The sequence below is a fragment of the Ictidomys tridecemlineatus genome, chromosome 4 (assembly GCF_052094955.1).
Source record: "Ictidomys tridecemlineatus isolate mIctTri1 chromosome 4, mIctTri1.hap1, whole genome shotgun sequence".
In the NCBI taxonomy this organism is placed as follows: domain Eukaryota; kingdom Metazoa; phylum Chordata; class Mammalia; order Rodentia; family Sciuridae; genus Ictidomys; species Ictidomys tridecemlineatus.
In genome coordinates, this window is record NC_135480.1 from 162,999,157 (window position 1) to 163,016,979 (window position 17,823).

General features: G+C 34.8%; 1 long non-coding RNA gene across 1 annotated transcript; it reads left to right on the forward strand.

Annotated features, from left to right (window-relative positions):
- The first annotated feature begins 761 nt into the window (after nt 1-761).
- On the forward strand, nt 762-11,872 carry LOC110599191 (uncharacterized). Its single transcript, XR_002485146.3, has 3 exons — nt 762-1,094; nt 8,175-8,306; nt 11,618-11,872. It is a non-coding gene; the product is annotated as an uncharacterized LOC110599191 (long non-coding RNA).
- Nucleotides 11,873-17,823: the final 5,951 nt, after the last annotated feature.

The following is a 17,823-nucleotide window of genomic DNA, read 5'->3' on the forward strand; positions in this document are numbered from 1 at the left end:
TCTAGGCTCTGTAGAAGAGTTCTGTGTGTAAATATCTACATGAAGCATTAAACTTCAGATTTTTTGTTTCATTTTTCCCAGAATGAAAATAAAGGCTACTGGGAAACAAGAGGTCAGCCACTTCTGAATATAATCAAGACTTAATAAAACTGAATGAAGTTTATGTTTATAATGGTCTAAGATTGAAGCTACAATATGCCTCTATTCTAAGAATGTTTTTATTGTCTCAATCAAGATATTTTTCATCTGCTCAAGGTCATTTTTTTATTGATTTCATGATCGTAAGTATCTTTAATCCAATCATTTTAAGTGCATTGAAATTTTTGCTTTTCCCCTTTTTTTAAATTTCTTGCCCAAAAAAGCACAAAAATTGAAAAAGAAAATATAAGGAAACTTTATGTATATCCCCTAATTGTAAGTTTTTGGTAATATAAAACCTATGTTACTGAAATATGTCAGAAATGAACTGTATTTCTCTGGAAGAGAACTGATTGATTGATACACACACACACACACACACACACACATATACATATGTATATACAATGAAGTATGATTTTCTAAATCAACCCTCTTTAAAGACAATTTCACCATAAACTTCAATAATTTTAATAACAATAATTAAACTTCAAAATTTTAATAACAACAGCACAATTACACACTTTAAAAAGTGCACTTTTTGCTTCATTTAACCTTTTAAATGCATGCTGCTATTTTTCTTTTTCAAATGATTTCTAATCTGGTTAATAACCTTAGATTTTTCTAACTTTTATGAAAAATTAGAGAAGAACCAACTTATTTAATCTGGTAAATAACAGAAGTTACATTCTGCAGTGCTAAGGGAAGGTGGAGAATTTGTAAGCGGAAGACTACTGAGCATCCAGGCTCATCTGGGTCCTGAATATTCAAGAGTCTGTCCCAGGGTCCTGGCAGCATGCAGATGGGAGTGTGCTCCTCGGACAACTACTGAACTGATTCCTGGAAAACACAAAGCATGTCAAGGTTTCTCCATGGAATCTTCTGCAGCAGAGAATCTGATTCATCCCTGAGAACAGTGGTCTTCAACCACTCTCTAAAGAAACTGGAAAAATCCTGTAAGCCCTCATTTAAGGTGACATCTAACTTTTATTTTGAAAATGTAACACAAATTATGTAATTTCCAGCTTATTTTATTTATTTATCTTTACATTTTTAAATTGACAGAGAATACTGCATTTGTGTGTGTGTGTGTGTGTGTGTGTGTGTGTGTGCATGAACAATATGATGTTTTGAAGTATACACACATTGTGGAATGGTTAATTCTAACTGACAAATACATTAACTCATATAGTTGTTACTTTTGTGGTGAGAATTAAACTTATTTTAGTGTTAATCTTTTAAAATAAAATTGTCCTTTAAGTTTTAAATGCACCTATGAAATTCAGGCATCAAAATGATTTAATTCCTTGTCATCCACAATCTAAAAATATAGAAAATCTGCTGGATGCAGTGATCCATAGCAGTAATCTCAGCAACTCTGGAGACTGGAGCAGGAGGATTCCAAGTCTGTAGACAGCCTGTAGCTTATTGGGATCATCTCAAAATTTAAAAATAAAATAAAATAAAAAGGACTGGTGATGCAGCTAAGTGGTAGAATGCCAGGGGGTTCAGGAAAAAAGAAAGAAAGAATTAAAAAAAAGAAAAATAACAATTTGTAAATTGCTCTTAAAAATTTGAATTTTTATACTTTCTTTTTATATATCAAGATAATTTTTCTATTTCCCTTTCTCATCAGATTTTATATTAATTTCATGTACTTTTATCATATAATATATTATTTTATTTTATTCTTGAATGTCTTCTATTAATGATTCTATTATACTTCTTTGCAGCAAAAATATAAATTAAATTTTTAAATTTTCTAATAAGTTCTGAATGTTAAAAAAATATTTCTCTCAAGTAATATAACAATTATTAGTAACAAATAGCTCAGCAAAATGATTATATTTTGATTTATTTAATATAATTATGTTGATATTAAAATATAAATAAATATATATTCAATTAAAAATAATGATAAATATCTCTTTTTTTAATTTTTATTGTTGGTTGTTCAAAACATTACATAGTTCTTGACAAATCATATTTCACACTTTGATTCAAGTGGGTTATGAACTCCCATTTTTACCCCATATACAGATTGCAGCATCACATCGGTTACACATCCACTGTTTTACATATTGCCATACTAGTGTCTGTTGTATTCTGCTGCCTTTCCTATCCTCTACTATCCCCCCTCCCCTCCCCTCTCATCTTCTCTCTCTACCCCATCTACTGTAATAATGATAAGTATCTCAATGAGATGAATGTGGCTTGGATTTCTTCCCCATAGTGTTCGTATGAGTGTTACTTCTGCTAGAATGAGTTAAAGTTTAGTATTAATTCTATTTTGTAGCTTTAATTTAGATAAATGTTAAAAAGAAGTCTTATTTGTAGATGAGAATAGTCTTTTATTGGAGTTATAACTTTCATACAATTTTTTATACAATGTTTGTTGTGCCAAAAAATATGTATTGATATATCATGCAAAAAGATGTTTTAAAGATCTATCAACTGAAAATTCATTTAGCACTCCTTCATTTTTATTGAAAGAAAAGAGTTAGAGACTTTTGATTTGTTTCACAAATTTGAAATATGAAATTCATTCCCCTTCCACACCTACAATAGGACCCACAGAATTACCGTTTACCCCTGTGTCTGGTGTCATTGCTGACTTTACGCATCGCATTCTAATAAGATTGCCCTAATAAAGTGGGTGAAAAGCAATACTTTCTTTTGTAAGGAGGCAAAAGCACAATTGTGCAGAGGACATATATAAATATATACATATATAATATATGTTAATATATTTATATATATATATAAATATATAAAACTAATCTCCATGATACATATCACTATAGTATTCCAAGTTTAGATCTTTGGGAAAATACCAAAGAGGGATAGTTGGGTCATATGGTGGTTTCATCCCTAGTTTTTTGAGGAATCTTTATACTGCTTTCCTAAGAACCACAAATCCTTTTTCTAGGGAAGAATTCATAGGAAAGGTATGACTCTAAAAATATTCCAACACTATCCATGCACTGGGAAAGTATTTGTAAACCCCATAGAAATCATTTAGTTGAGGACCACTGTCATAAAACATCTGTGGTCCCTCTGTGACCTAGGAATTGCTGAAATACAGGTAAATAGGAAGATGGACTGTTTTCTCTGCTTTGCTTTTGATGGTTTTACTTCACTATTTTAATTGCTATTTCCTACAGCCTTACCAAATAGGTACATAACATAAATCAGTGTAGTTAGTAAGACAATCTACTAATTTTAATAATTGAAGCATGGTTTTATCTGTTAACTCTATTTCTAACTGGCGGTGTACCTCTGGAAAACATCACTACATTTCTCTAAGCCAATTTATTTGAAGGCTAGATGAGAACAGTATTTCTCAAAGCTAAATTACATGATTTGAGGTGGTACATATATAAACTTGTTATCTATTTCTGTTATTGTTTATCAGGAAAAAATAGTCAAAATAACTAAATCCACAATCCTTGAATATAGTTTTTTAGAAAGTATCTAAAGTTGATATTTTAGTTTTTGTTTTTAAAGAGAATTTATAAGAAAAAAAAATCAAACAATTTTTATGTTAAAAAATTTATGACTGCCTGGAAATGCATATGCACCAAAATGAAAATAAACCACTATCTCTCACCACACACAAAACTCAATGCCAAATGGACCAAGGACCTAGGAATTAGTCCAGAGACTCTGCACCTAATAGAAGAAAAAAGTAGGCCCAAATCCTCATCATTTCAGATTAGGCCCTGACTTCCTTAACAATACTCCTAAAGTGCAAGAAATAACATCAAAAATAAATGGGATGGACTCAAACTAAAAGGCTTCTTCTCAGCAAAAGAAACAATCAATGAAGTGAACAGACAGCCTACATTTTGGGAGCAAATTTTTGCCACATGCACATCAGATAGAGCACTAATCTCCAGGATATATAAAGAACTCAAAAAACTTAACACACACACACCAAAAAAACAACCCATTCAATAAATGGGCTAAGGAGCTGAACAGACACTTCTCAGAAGAAGATATACAATCGATCAACATATATATGAAAAGTGTTCAACATCTCTAGTAATTAGAGAAATACAGATCAAAACTACTTTAAGATTTCATCTCACTCCAGTCAGAATGGTAGCTATTAAGAATACAAACAACATTAAGTATTGGCAAGGATGTGGGGGAAAATGCACTCTTATAAATTGCTGGTGGGACTGCAAATTGGTGCAGCCAATATGGAAAGCAGTATGGAGAATCCTTGGAAAACTGGGAATAAAACCACCATTTGACCCAGCTATCCCACTTTTTGGTCTATACCCAAATGTCTTAAAAACAGCATACTACAGGGACACAGCCACATCAATGTTTATAGCAGCACAATTCACAATAGCTAACCTAGATGCCCTTCAATAGATGAATACATAAGGAAACTGTGGTCTATACACACAGTGGAATATTACTCAGCCTTGAAAGAGAATAAAATTATGGTATTTGCAGGTAAAATGGATGGAGCTGGAGAATATCATGCTAAGTGAAGTAAGCCAATCCCCAAAAAACAAATGATTTCTCTGATAAGTGGATGCCGATCCATAACAGTGGCAGGGGCAGGGGGTGCATGAGAAAAAATGGAGGAACTTTGACTGGGCAAAGGAGAGGGAGGAGTGGGAGGGAGAATGGGGGCAGAAAATATGATGGAATGAGATGAACATCATTACCCTAGGTACATGTATCACTGCACATATGGGGTATACAACCAGAGAAATGAAAAGTTGTGCTGCAATTGTACACAATAAATCAAAACACATTCTGCTGTCATATATACCCAATTAAAATTAATTAATTAATTTTTTAAAAAAATCTATGACCAGGCATGGTGGTGCATGCCTGCAATCCCAGCAGCCCAGGAGGCCAAGGTAGGAGAATTGCAAGTTAAAGGCCAGTGTCAGCAACTTACTGAGGTCCTAAGCAACTTTTATCTCTAAATAAAATAAAGGGAGCTAGAGGTATGGCTCGGTGATTTAAGTGACCCTGGCACCCCCCAGTTCCCCTCCAAAATGAATGAGTGTGAAATTTGAGAAATGCTAAAGTAGTTATGATTGCTATTGTTCCATCAAGGTCCAGTTTTACATGATTTCATGTAAATCAGTAGAAAGAAAGAAAAAAGAGAAGGAGGAAAGGATGAAGAAGGAGTGATGGGAAGAAGGGATATTCAGAGGATTTATATTTCTGTGTAGGTTCATAAAATGCCATGGTCATGGATGGAAAATATCAACCCCATAAGAAACTCCAAAAGGCAAGTTCAGGCAAATTATCCAGCTTAGCACTCATGGATATGAGGCAGAATACCAATTATGCAAGTCAGGCTTTCTTAACCTTCTCAGCATGAACTAAAAACCCTTCACCATGTCTACATAGCCAAGTGATGTGGAAATTTCATGTAATTACTCAGGAAAGGCAGGCAAATAAAACTTACCACAAACTTGGAGGACTGAATCACATACCTATATTCTCCATCTTTACTGATCAAATTATCCAGTTAATATATTGATCTCCTTCTCACATGGCCTATTGACATAGCCACTCTGAATGCTGGACTTACCCTATAAGAGCTTACTGAGAATAACACTTCATTGTTGAAGTTTGGGGCTTTTCAGATTAATAAAGAAGCTCAACTTTTAAAAAGGTTATTCATTACTCAGAGTTAAAGAATAGATTAAATTAATAAATATTAATGTGAACAGTTTTCTGAACCTTGTGTATCTCTGGTATCATGTGTAAATGTATCCTCTCAGTGATATTAAGATATTTTAGCTTCATTTTTTTCTTTGGTTATATTCAATTTTCTGAAAATTTTTTAGTAAGGTATCAAAAATAAGATCTAATTTTCATTCTTCTTCTTTCCTGTATCCTAATCCTTCCTTTAAAATGAGTGAAACAAAACTTGTTCCATCAAATAAAAATATTTATTGTGCATCTGCACATAAGCACACACACAAGCACATGAACAACAAGTACACAGAGATATATATAAATAAATGTCCCTGAATAAAATTTATATAAATATCAATCCAAAAAGTATGTAAAAAATGAACCTCAGCTATGCCTTAAACTAATTCCTATCTGGTCTTCTTATCTTATAGTCTAACAAAGAGAGATCACTTTATAAATTTGTTATTAAAGTGATGTTATAAATTGTTATAAATTCTGTTGTCTCTTGGATTCCAAGTGTCTTTTTTCTAAATAACCACCAATAACTCTAAATTTGTTATTCATAAAACATATTTCTTCTTGTTTTCTCTATTTAGTACAACCATTTGGGATAGGGATACCTAAGAAAGAACTGGAGAATTTCCCTGACCATTTGCTTTTGCTAAAACGTTCAAAATATTCAGAACAAATGCCACTTATTACTACTCAGTTTATAATAACAAACATCTATCTTCTCTCAACATTGTTAAGAATTATTATTTTATTTCATAGATGAATAAGGGATACTCAGAGGTTAACAGCCTCAAGATCGCACGTGACAGAATTTAGATTTGAACCTAAATGGATCTTTTCCTGAAAGTAGAAGGACTCTAATTTCACACCATACTTTTACTAAGGGGTCCCACTCGATATTTGTTGAATGAAACCTAATACTCAGACACGCCCTTTTCAAATGGACTTTGAAAGCAGATGTCAGTTCAAATCCCTTAGGTAGCTGGGATCAAGAAGAAATGGCTGGAGATTTTCCAAGTAACTCTGAGTAATCATGAGGTAATATGAGTAATATATAAACCCATTCACACCAATTCTTCTCCAGATTCCCCAGAAGCATTATTATTTATCAAGTCAGGCCAAAAAAAAAAAAAATGGGCAAGCCGGCTTCCCAAAAGGAAAGGTGGTATAAGAGGTACTTTGCTCTAACATGGGCAGGTCACTCTAATATCAACACAATTACAGAAGGACTGGTTTTAACCAAGATCAGTCTTGGGATCATCTCAAAATGGATTGAGCCATATACCAGGATAAGACCTCAGTTCCCCTAAATATCCAAGCCATCAGGAAAGCTGGCAGTATGAATATGCAGGGACAAAACATCTGAGCACCTTGTTGCTGAAACACACGCAGATTGTCAAACTCATCATGTTTCACATGCATTCTGAATGCTAGTCTCTTAAACCTGTGTGCAAATTGCCAAGGACGATGCCAAAAGAGCAGCAGCAAGTCCATGTCCAAATGCTAGAGAAAAGGAATGGGCTCATCTCCAAGAGGGAGTTAGATAATGCTGATAAATCACACTTGGGAAACACCTTGCTGATATTACTTCATCTGATCTGTAGCGCCCCTTTACAGCTTTAGTCTTCCCTCTTCCCAAGTTAGGAAACAGGGTCAGAGCATCACCAAAATTTACTGAATGCTAATTATGTCTCAGGCTCTGAATTTAGAACATTATTTGCATTATTTTATTTAGTCCTCACGGTAAGCTTAAGAGGAAATTTTTGTTACTCTATATATTACATAAGCAAATAGAAAGCTAGAGAAGTCACAATCCAATAGTCATGTGGCTAGTAGGTAATTCTCAGAGATTCTAGAATAGGGCAATCTGACTCCAACTCTTTTAATACCACATTACATTGATTTGATAAGAATTTAAGAGAGTTATTCTGATTACTTAATCTCAAACCCATCTCTACTGATTCCAAAGCCCTTTATTTTTCCACATCCACTTTCTGCTAAATATTGAGTTTTGAAGCAGACTTTGTTCAAGAATATGGAATCTTCTCTAAGAATTTTTAAAGTGAAGTTATTTACCTTATGATGCTTTCCATCTAGAGAGAGGCATATCCTTCAGGAATAAATATTTTCTGAGCAACCACCATCTGCCCCACCATATGTTAACACTGTTGAACTCATTGAAATAAACCTAATGGCCTCTGGAATTTCCAAAAACAAAATGTTTTTCAAAAAAATAATGAAAATAGATAGTCATGACCTTTCAGGTTTGCTCATTGCCTGTTTATGTTTACTGTTAACAGGAATATGGAAATAAAATTATTCCATTTCCTTTTATGTGTTTTGAGGAGAGAAGGAGAAAGCCCAACTTCTTGACTTTGAACCATACAGCTGGAACCACAGGTCAGGCAAATTGGTGGTCACCATCAGGTCCCAACCTGCAATTCAACCCACCTCAGGAAGCCTCGTCATTCAGGCAGGTAAGCATGCCAGACGCCACAAACCTGGACTTGCTGGTGAAAGGCCTCTCCAGCCAAGAGCAGTACAGCCCACAGAGGGTGGTGGGAGGTAGGAGGAAAGCTCCGGGCTTCAAGTGGGCAGGATGAGTCATCTCTTTGATGTGGAGTGGTTTTCTAAACCCAGCGAAGGTGAGCAAGCATTTCCTTCCCCTGACTACCATGACTACTGTGGCAACAGCCTCTTAGTGTAGGAAACTGAGTCACAGGCTAGGAAGATTTTAGAGTTGCAGGAGAGGAAACTACTAGTCTATATTATAATGTCAATTTTACTAAGATGAATTTTGTTCCAGCCTGGTAACATTTCGGTATGCCTTGTGTACATGAACTAGTTTTCTCCTCATTTCAAAAACTTCCTTACTGCTCCCAATCTTAGTAGGGTTGCTAGATGAGATGTGTACATGTACAGAAAGACCCATCAGCAAAATTAAACTATTTTAAAAAATAGATTTGTTTTAGTAAAAAAAAAAAAAAAAAAAAAAAAAGATGTTGAAATCATCTTACTCAGAGAACAAAAATGCCATAAAGAAAAAATTGTTAAATTTGATGATGGTTCCAGGAATACCCAGTTCTTTCATAAGAACAGAAGATTCAAATTCTAGGTTACGCCAGGATCCCATCTGGCGCAATCTCAATGGATCCAATTTGTTTGCAGCAAACAGAGAGAAAGCATCTCCCTTCCTATTGGTTTCCATTTGGGCAGGACTATCTGTTGCTATTTCAGCATGCTGCCTTTTATTGTCTCCCCAGAAGCAAGGGCCTAGAAGGATAAGTGCCAGACCTCCTAGACCACTGGTAAGCAGTGCTCTGGTTTAGGGTCCTCTAGTGAGAGACAGTGTGGATTTGGAAGGTGGAAGGGAAAGCACTGTTATTGCTCTAGGGGCATCAAGCAAGCACAGTATCTTCCATACATTGCAGAGCTGAGGTTTTTGTCAGTGACTTCTGGAGGTTGTCTTGCAAATCACCCATGCTGGTGCTGTAGATAGCTGAGATAACTAATAGAGATTACTTGCAACTCATGCATTCCCTTTTTCCTTAATGTTAGTAACTTCTCCAATTTTCTTGTCTTTCAAGGTTCAGGAATTCCCTAAATTAAAACTATTTCTGATTAAAATTGCTAAAGTCGATTCTGTTTTCTTGACCAAACCCTACTTGACACACATCAAAAGGACAAAAAGTGTAACCAAACAATTCACCTTCCATAAATTTCTAAAAATCTATTTTGATCTAGGAATGCATTTTTTAAAATTGTTAATATTTTATTGAATACTAATTCTTGTAGTAGTAAACTACAAAGTGTACTACTCAGTCATGAACTACATTTGATTTCTTTGTCCCCAATAAAACATTTCATGCAAGACATCTCTGGGATAATAGTAATAGGTTTTTATCTGCCCTATGCCCTTCATGTTGATTATGTTTAGATTGAAGTGTTATAGTTATTAAGTCTATTCCTATCAGAGAAACTATCAGGTAAACACATATACCTGAAATTTTTGTTTTTTAATTTAGTTGACCTTATCTGAACAAAAAGAAAAAATAGGAGAGATGAAAATGAGCTGAATTCTTAACAATAGCCTCAAAAATTTTGAATCATATAGGCCAGAGTAAAGAGGCAAGGTAAGACTTTCAGAAAAAAAAAATATCATTTTGTGAATTAATTTCCTTCACAAAGATCAGGTTTAATATTTAAGCCTTCTGTCTTTTTTACATTTTATTTTCATTTTTCAACCAGCAAAGAAAATGTATTAATTTTCAACTCTACTTGCCTGAAGCTCAACATTGTGGTTAAGTGATGAGTTCTGAGTAGCTTACACTCCAAGACCTTGTCATTATAGTCATCAAAATATCATGGATTGTCAGATATGTTTTAGTTTTGCCACTATAGAATACCATACCAACAGAAGTGCTCTGTGATTTTGTGGGTGATGTCATTTAATTATTTGCCTTTTCTGGAAAGTAAGGCAAATAATTAAATGAATATTCACTGCCCAAACTACATCATCTCTCCTTCCTTTGGGTGTGCCATGAGATTTTCCATGTAAATTACAAGCTAAAAACTGGAAGTCCAGACAGCAGAACAAAATGGCTTGAAGATTCATCCATTTGTTTGTTAATTAATAAAAAAGAAATTATCAAGTTTCTACTAAGTGCCAAATTCTGTTCTAGTCATTGGGAAAATAGCTATGAGTAAAGTAAAATAGATGTCTTTCTACTAAGTTTACATTCTAACGTAGGAAGAAACAGACCCAAAAGTCAAATAAATAAAATGCATGTATGTTAGATGGTAATAAGTGCTTTTGAACAAAATCAAGCACAAAAGAATAGGGAGGTTCAATTTCAAACTGAGTGCCATAGGAAGGTCTCTCTCTCTCTCTCTCTCTCTCTCTCTCTCTCTCTCTCTCTCTCTCTCTCTCTCTCTCTCTCTCTCTTAAAAAAAAAAAAAGAAGTGAAGAGATGAGCTATGTGGCTATACAGAGAAAGGGTCTTCCAGGAGAGGAGAGTGCTTCTGTAAAGGACTTAGGACTGGAGGGTACATTGCACATTTGAGGAACAGCCAGGCTGGCAGTGACAGAGCAAGCAAGGGAGCACAGAGCTGTAGGAAGAAGGTCAGAGAGGCAAGGAGGGCCAATTGTAGCCATTGTGAAGATTTGGGAGGTGTGTTTTGCCAGTCCAAACAGTGGTCTTAACTCATCAATAAGTTATTATTTCAAAGTAGTTTATTTTATATGATCATTTTATTTCTAACATTCTCTAAGTAAATGGAAAAATTTGGTAGAATCCATCGGTCCAGTCTAAATGACTAAATTACCACACTGTTATGGCAAAGCTGACCAGCAGGTCCCAAGGAATTCTAGTTCCTTCTCTTCCCTATTATCTCACACTTGACCTTCTCCCGTCGGACATAAAATGATAAATGGAGGGCTATCTGGTGGCTAAAGCACATGGAATATGTTTGGATGTGATTTGGTTTCTTCATAGCCAAAGTCCTGAAGCAATCACTCTGGGCCTTAAAGAGTCTGGTCCTGGCAGAGAGTTCATATTGTTCTGTGAATGGCTGCAAGACCCCTGTATTAACATGTGACAAGAATGACTGTCTCAACTCAGCATCTGTACTTTCCAATGTGTGCCACTTATGCAAGCAGAAAGACATGTGACTGGATTGGAGTGTTGTAAGCTCAGTTGTTCTGGTTTCGCCTGGACATTCAGAACTGCCCTTGGATATGAGATGGGATTTTTAAAATTTTTGTTTGCTTGTTTGTTTTTATGTCCAGAATTCAGCTTTATTTTGAGAGATACCACTGAAGAATCGAGCTTAGCTGGTGTGTGAAAAAGGTGAGTAAGAAGAGAGGGGTAAAAGAAATGGTATTGCCCATTGGCAAATCAAAATCCAAGATGTAGGCTCACTCACATTTGTAGTATTCTTGACCTTTGCTAATTACCAATATCCAGAAATTGATGTGAACTTTTTGGGAAATCCACAAGGCTTAAAAATAATTAAATGGCCTCCATGTGAATGATATTCTCTTCTTTATAAAATATACTTATCCACACCTTATGACTCAGAAGCTATTATATTTTTATCTTCTTAATTCTGGTAGCCAAAAGTTAGGGTTGAGTCAGCCAAATATTTCCTAAATGAGTTACAGAATGTACACTTACTCATGAGAAATGCCATTGTATATAGCAGACGTGTTCTTGGGCAGTAGCAACTTGTGCCTGGGACATTTAGATATATGTAAAGGTGTTGTTTTTTCCTTTAAAGAAATATGAGTAAGACTCATTTTTATGCCTTACCTGATCCATAATAAGTCTGCATGAAATAATAGTATTTAAATGATAGTTTAGAAAATTCAAGTTGAAAACTCCAGAAATCTACTCAAAAACATTTTAAGGTGAAAAATGTTTAATGTTTCTTTAAAATGACTCAGGAAAATGGCTGATGCACTTTAAAGTATTGGCTTTGATACTTCTTTCCTTCAGTGAGGAAAATGCTTACAAGAGCAAGAATTGTACTCTAAAGTAGGTCTAAAGGGGGTTTGTGGTTTGCTCAGGAATTGTGGTTTCTCTAGCTTGCTTGGCCTGCAAGCATACAGAAATAGCCTCCATGTTTAGTGTAAATCACTAAAATAAAATGATCTCATTGGGCATGGAAGTAAAGATAATTGCAGCTACAAGTACAGTAAAAGTATGGCAGATAACTAAACATTTAGTCAATCTAGACACTGTGACTTGTAAAATGGGAAATATATGTTAAACTTCAGTGCAATGGATTGATGATTGATGCCCTAGGTCTGAATTCACAGAAAAGACTCTGAGACAGATTTATGTTCTGGATGTTTCTTGGTGGTACTATTGCAAGTAACACCTACAAGAGAGTGAAAGAAGCAGAATTGGTCCAAGAGAGAAGTTGATCCTGCTATTCAATAGTAGGTGGGAGGGCTCTTCAGAGTTGCCCCAATTTGAAGCAAGAAGTTCCCTTTGGCCCAAAGCATTTCTGGGTCCAAAATTCACCTGTGGATCTTTATCAGTCAATGTGGTATCTGGGGCAATGAGTGTGTTGGCTGTGAAAAAGAAATGTGGTATAATTGAACATCTACTATGGGTAATGTGATTTCAAAGACAGGAAAAGGCTGTGGTACTGAAAACAGTGACTGAGGAGTGGACCCACTGATGTCACTTGGAAACTGAAAACCTGGAGTCACATAGGGCTTGGCTATTTATTAGCTGCATAATTTCAGTGTAAAGGAAACGCAGAGTCCCTGTGAAAATTGAAGGAAGGAGATGCCGTAAGAGGCACTAAAATATAAAGCATTTTTCCCCTTTGGCAATTTCTGTCTCTCAGCTTGTTAAGTGTTTTAATTTGCTACTTAATATTGTTATAAATAAAGAAAGAAATTAAAGTTAAATTTAAATTTTATACTTGAAGTGCAAATATAAGAGCACTTAGCTTCTACCTGCTCATATATTTCATTCCTACAGGAGCAGTGAAAGCACTCTGCTAACTCAACTGTTCTATTTCATTTCTTGATAAACTCACATTCTACTGGCACACTCTCTTTCAATTCCCTGAGAAGCAAGTACTTAAAAGAAAAGCAACTGTGGGTTGCCCTCTTCCTTTCCTTCTTTGCCATAATTTTAAGTATAAATGGATGAAAAGTATACAGGGAAACATGATCAGATACCATAGCATTCCTTAGTTGTGTTTCAACCTTCTTTATTTTTTTAGTTGTAGTTGGACACAATACAATACTTTTATTTATCTATTTATTTTTTATGTGGTACTGAGGATCGAACCCAGGGCCTCATATGTGCTAGGTAAGCTCTCTACCGCTTTTTTTTTTTAAAAAAATACTTATTTTTAGCGTAGGTGGACACAATACCTTAATTTTATTTATTTATTTATTTATTTGGTGCTGAGGATTGAACCCAGTGCCTCACACATGCCAGATGAGTGCTCTACCACTGAGTCACAACCCCAGCCCCTCTGCCTTCTTTTTGCATTCAAAGCAAATACTCCCTTGAGCAGAAAGCTACTCAGTTGTAGATATAATGCACTTTCCTTGTACTCACGGAGTCTTACAGAATTCCCACACATCCCACACTAGAGATGTAAGCTCATGGGGAGAAAAGAACTGCAGACAGGGATATTGTGTGTATCTTGTCTGCATGCACATCCTCTCCATTGTCCCTTTGGGCTTCACTTGCGGAACACAAGTTCAAAGATAAAATGTTTTGGAGTTTCAAGAAAGTAACAGAAGGGTATTTAACCAAGTCCAAGATGGGTCCTGACTGTGGAAGCTGACCTTGGCTGTGGGTAAATCTGTAAATCATTCAATCTGACCCTCAGTTTCCTAATCTGTAAAATTGGAGTAATTAATGCCAGTTGTGGCGGTGCACACCATCCCAGCAGCTGGGGAGGCTGAGGCAGGAGGATCACAAATTCAAAGCCAGTCTCAACAAAAGTAAGGCACTAAGCAACTCAGTGAGACCCTGTCTCTAAATAAAATACAAAATAGGGCTGGAGATGTGGCTCAATGGTTGAGTGTCCCTGAGTTCAATCCCTGGCACCAGCCCCCCCATTGGGGTAATTGTACCTATTGTGTGAATTTAAATGTTTGAGAATTAAAGGGTCAATATTTGTAAAATTGTTTTATGAAAAAGGAAGAGAATTAATATTTATAATCTCCTAGTATGAATCCTACTTTAACCATTCTAAAATAGCTGCCGGAAGGAAACCCCAGGCCCTGTCTAGTCCTTGAAATCTTAGTATACTTCTCATCTTAGAAAATAATGCTTGCATCTCTGAATCCTTTCACCTAATAATACTACCTCATCCGTAAATGTCAACTTTGATGTCACTTAATTTAATAAGTGCTTATCAAACATTTAGGGGCTAGGGGCTTGAATGGAATTAAAGACCCTGATTCTCACTCCCAAGACAAGTTAATTATGTTCCTCCTGTGAAATTACTTCCATTACACCATGCATCACACTGCATTATATTGCCTATTTGTATATCTGCATTCTCTCGATACTGTCTCCTTGACTTACCATCATGGCTCCAATGTATACCACTGTGCTTGGTACATAGCAGACACTCAATGAACACTTGTTGACTGACCAAATGAGTACTAGCCATTATTGGAATACAAAGCAAAAGAGTCAAGTCAGCATTAGAAGAAGGCCTGGCTAAGAATTAAGAAATAGGCTAAATAAATAAATATGGTTAATCTTAGCATATAGGCTGAATATGAGAACATAAATGTAGATGGAACTTTCCAGGGAAGATAAGAATAAGACAAGGAGGAAGAGACCAAGGACAGAATCTAAGCAACACCCACATTTAAAGGCAGACAAAGGAAAAAGGACCAGAGAAGACTAAACCAATGATTATAGTGAGGAAGAGAATCAAAATTAAGTGTGACTTTTGAGACAGGAGATGAACTCCTTGATTCTAATGCTAAGAAAGACATTATGGACATAATAAAAGTAATTTTCACTCTTAAATGCCATTGATTGAAGAGGGAATAGGATTTAAGGAGGTCAAATTAAGTTGGTTGTTCTATTTACATGAAGACAAGATATAGGGATTTGTGGGCCCTGATAACTGAACTTGTTTAGAATCTTAACCATTCTCACAGCTTTAGCAGGAAAACGTATAAAAAGCAAAGAGAAAGCAGAAAAGAAAAAATATTTTTATAAATGCCCAAATTTAATAGACAGAAGGATTGAGAAGTAGGAACAGAGTATAAGTCAGGAAAGATAATGTAAATCTAAGAGGATTGGGGTTTAACACATGTGCCTTCTTTAAAGTTCTAAAAGGAACAGAAGAGATGGCATGGTTACAGGAGAGCTTGTTAGAAAAGGAAGGGCAGAAAGTTGCCAATGAGTTCTTCTTTAAATTTATATCAGTGCTAAGGCTGTGGACCATAGGAATTTGATGGTGCTTGAAAAGAATAGGAAAGACTTTTAGTGGTTACAAATTGATGAAAGACAAGTCACAGAATTGATGGCATCAGTAATGGATTGCTGTGACTTGTTTAGGGCACCAAATCCACATTCCCATGACTTTTTCCCATAGTATTCAGGAGACCATGGGTAGGAATAGAAAAGAATAAGCTGTTGGATGTATCCAAGACTGGATATTTGTGGAGTATGTGGGTCAGAAGGACCAGAAGATAAGATGTGATGGTTCTGGTGAAAGAAGTTTCAATGGTTAATCATATAGAGAGTAAGGAAGAAAATAAGACCAAGATGTACTTGGTAAATACTACTAATAAAAATTATAATATATGTGCGCTCACATTTATAGCATTTTTATTAAGCCAGACAAAATGTTATATCTTTTCATATGTTGCCTAAATGAATACTCTCAACTGTCCTGTGAAATGGAAATTATTGGTAATATCAACTCTAAAACGCAGATACAGGAGGTTAGAATGAATAAGTAACTTGGCAATTTTTTGGCTATTAAATAGTAAAACTTGGGCTTGGCTTTGGTCTTTCAGCTCCAAAGTTGCTATAGTAAGGATCTAGATATATTAATATCAGCAAAGTATAATGAACATGAAGGTAGAACTTTATGAATGAATTGGAGGCTGTGATGTATGGACCAAGTATTTTAAGATATTCAAATGTAGGCTGTCCATTCAGAGGACGACCTATCTAAATTATTTGCAAATGACAATTCTACACTCAAATTTTCCCTTTTCCACAAAGATCTCTTCCCTAATTCACTCATCTGGAAGAAATTTCTTCTTCCTTAGAACTCACATAATTCTACCCATACCTAAATCGTGCAAATATATACATATATATTGTCCCTAGACTAGAAACACACCCAGTACACTATTTGCTTCGCCTCTGAAATTTTCTAAAACTCCTAGGAATATCTTGTATATATAAAATAAATTTTTAAAATGGTATGTAATTCAGTGAAATAGCACTTGCCTAACATATATGAAGCCCTCAGTTCAATCCCCAGCATGCACACACATACATATACATACCTCAAAAATGTTGAACACATTAATAAACTAATAAAGTAAAAATAAAACTCCAAATGTCCTTGAACTTCAGGTGGGAAGTGACTTTAATGTTTTTGTTTGGCCAAAATGCAATATTTTAAGTGTTATCTATGTTCCTTGAAAATTTGAGGCCCTTTGTATAAAATCACCTGATTTCAAAATAATACTACTGTATTTCTCAACTGAACTTTGAAACAAGTTAGAAAGATTTCTAAATTGTATGGTCATGTCATTGCACGCTTTTATTTTTTTCATAAAAACCAATAATACAAAAACAGTTTTTGCATTTGAATGTACTTGCTGGTAATCATGACTATATGATTATGATTTATGTTGACTCACAATCCTAAGGATTGGAAGAGTCTACTGACATTGAAAAAAATTTAAAGTAATAAAAACAAATATACTATAAATTTCAATTTTAACTGATGTTTGATTTATTGAGGGGAAACTGAAGAAAATGTTTTGATAGATTTCAGCTTTAGATTTCAGATTCCTGCATTAAAAATAAAAGCTAAACTAAGACTTTAACTTCCAAAAACAATTTTTTTTCTAAGGATATAACCTGTTTGGTTTGTATTGTCACCCATGAAGTTAGATTTAACCATTGAATCATTACTGTTTTAGAATTCTGAACATGTTTCTATTGAATTCAGTTAAGACCACTGAGTTCAATAAAACACCTGGAAATGTTAAATGCTGGCTACATCTGAGCATGTTTAAAATAATATGCTTTATACTCAGTTAAAATCTGCTGAATCATTTACTACTTATAAATTTGAACAAATAGTTGAATCAGAACTTAGATAATGATTCAAAATCAAATTCATTTATTTGGTGAGTAGAAATGTGAAATTTCCTAATGTATATATAAAATCAACCTTGTTTAATAATGATTTGATTTTCTAATTTGATAATTCACACCTTTGTTTCCAAGAATGGTAATTATA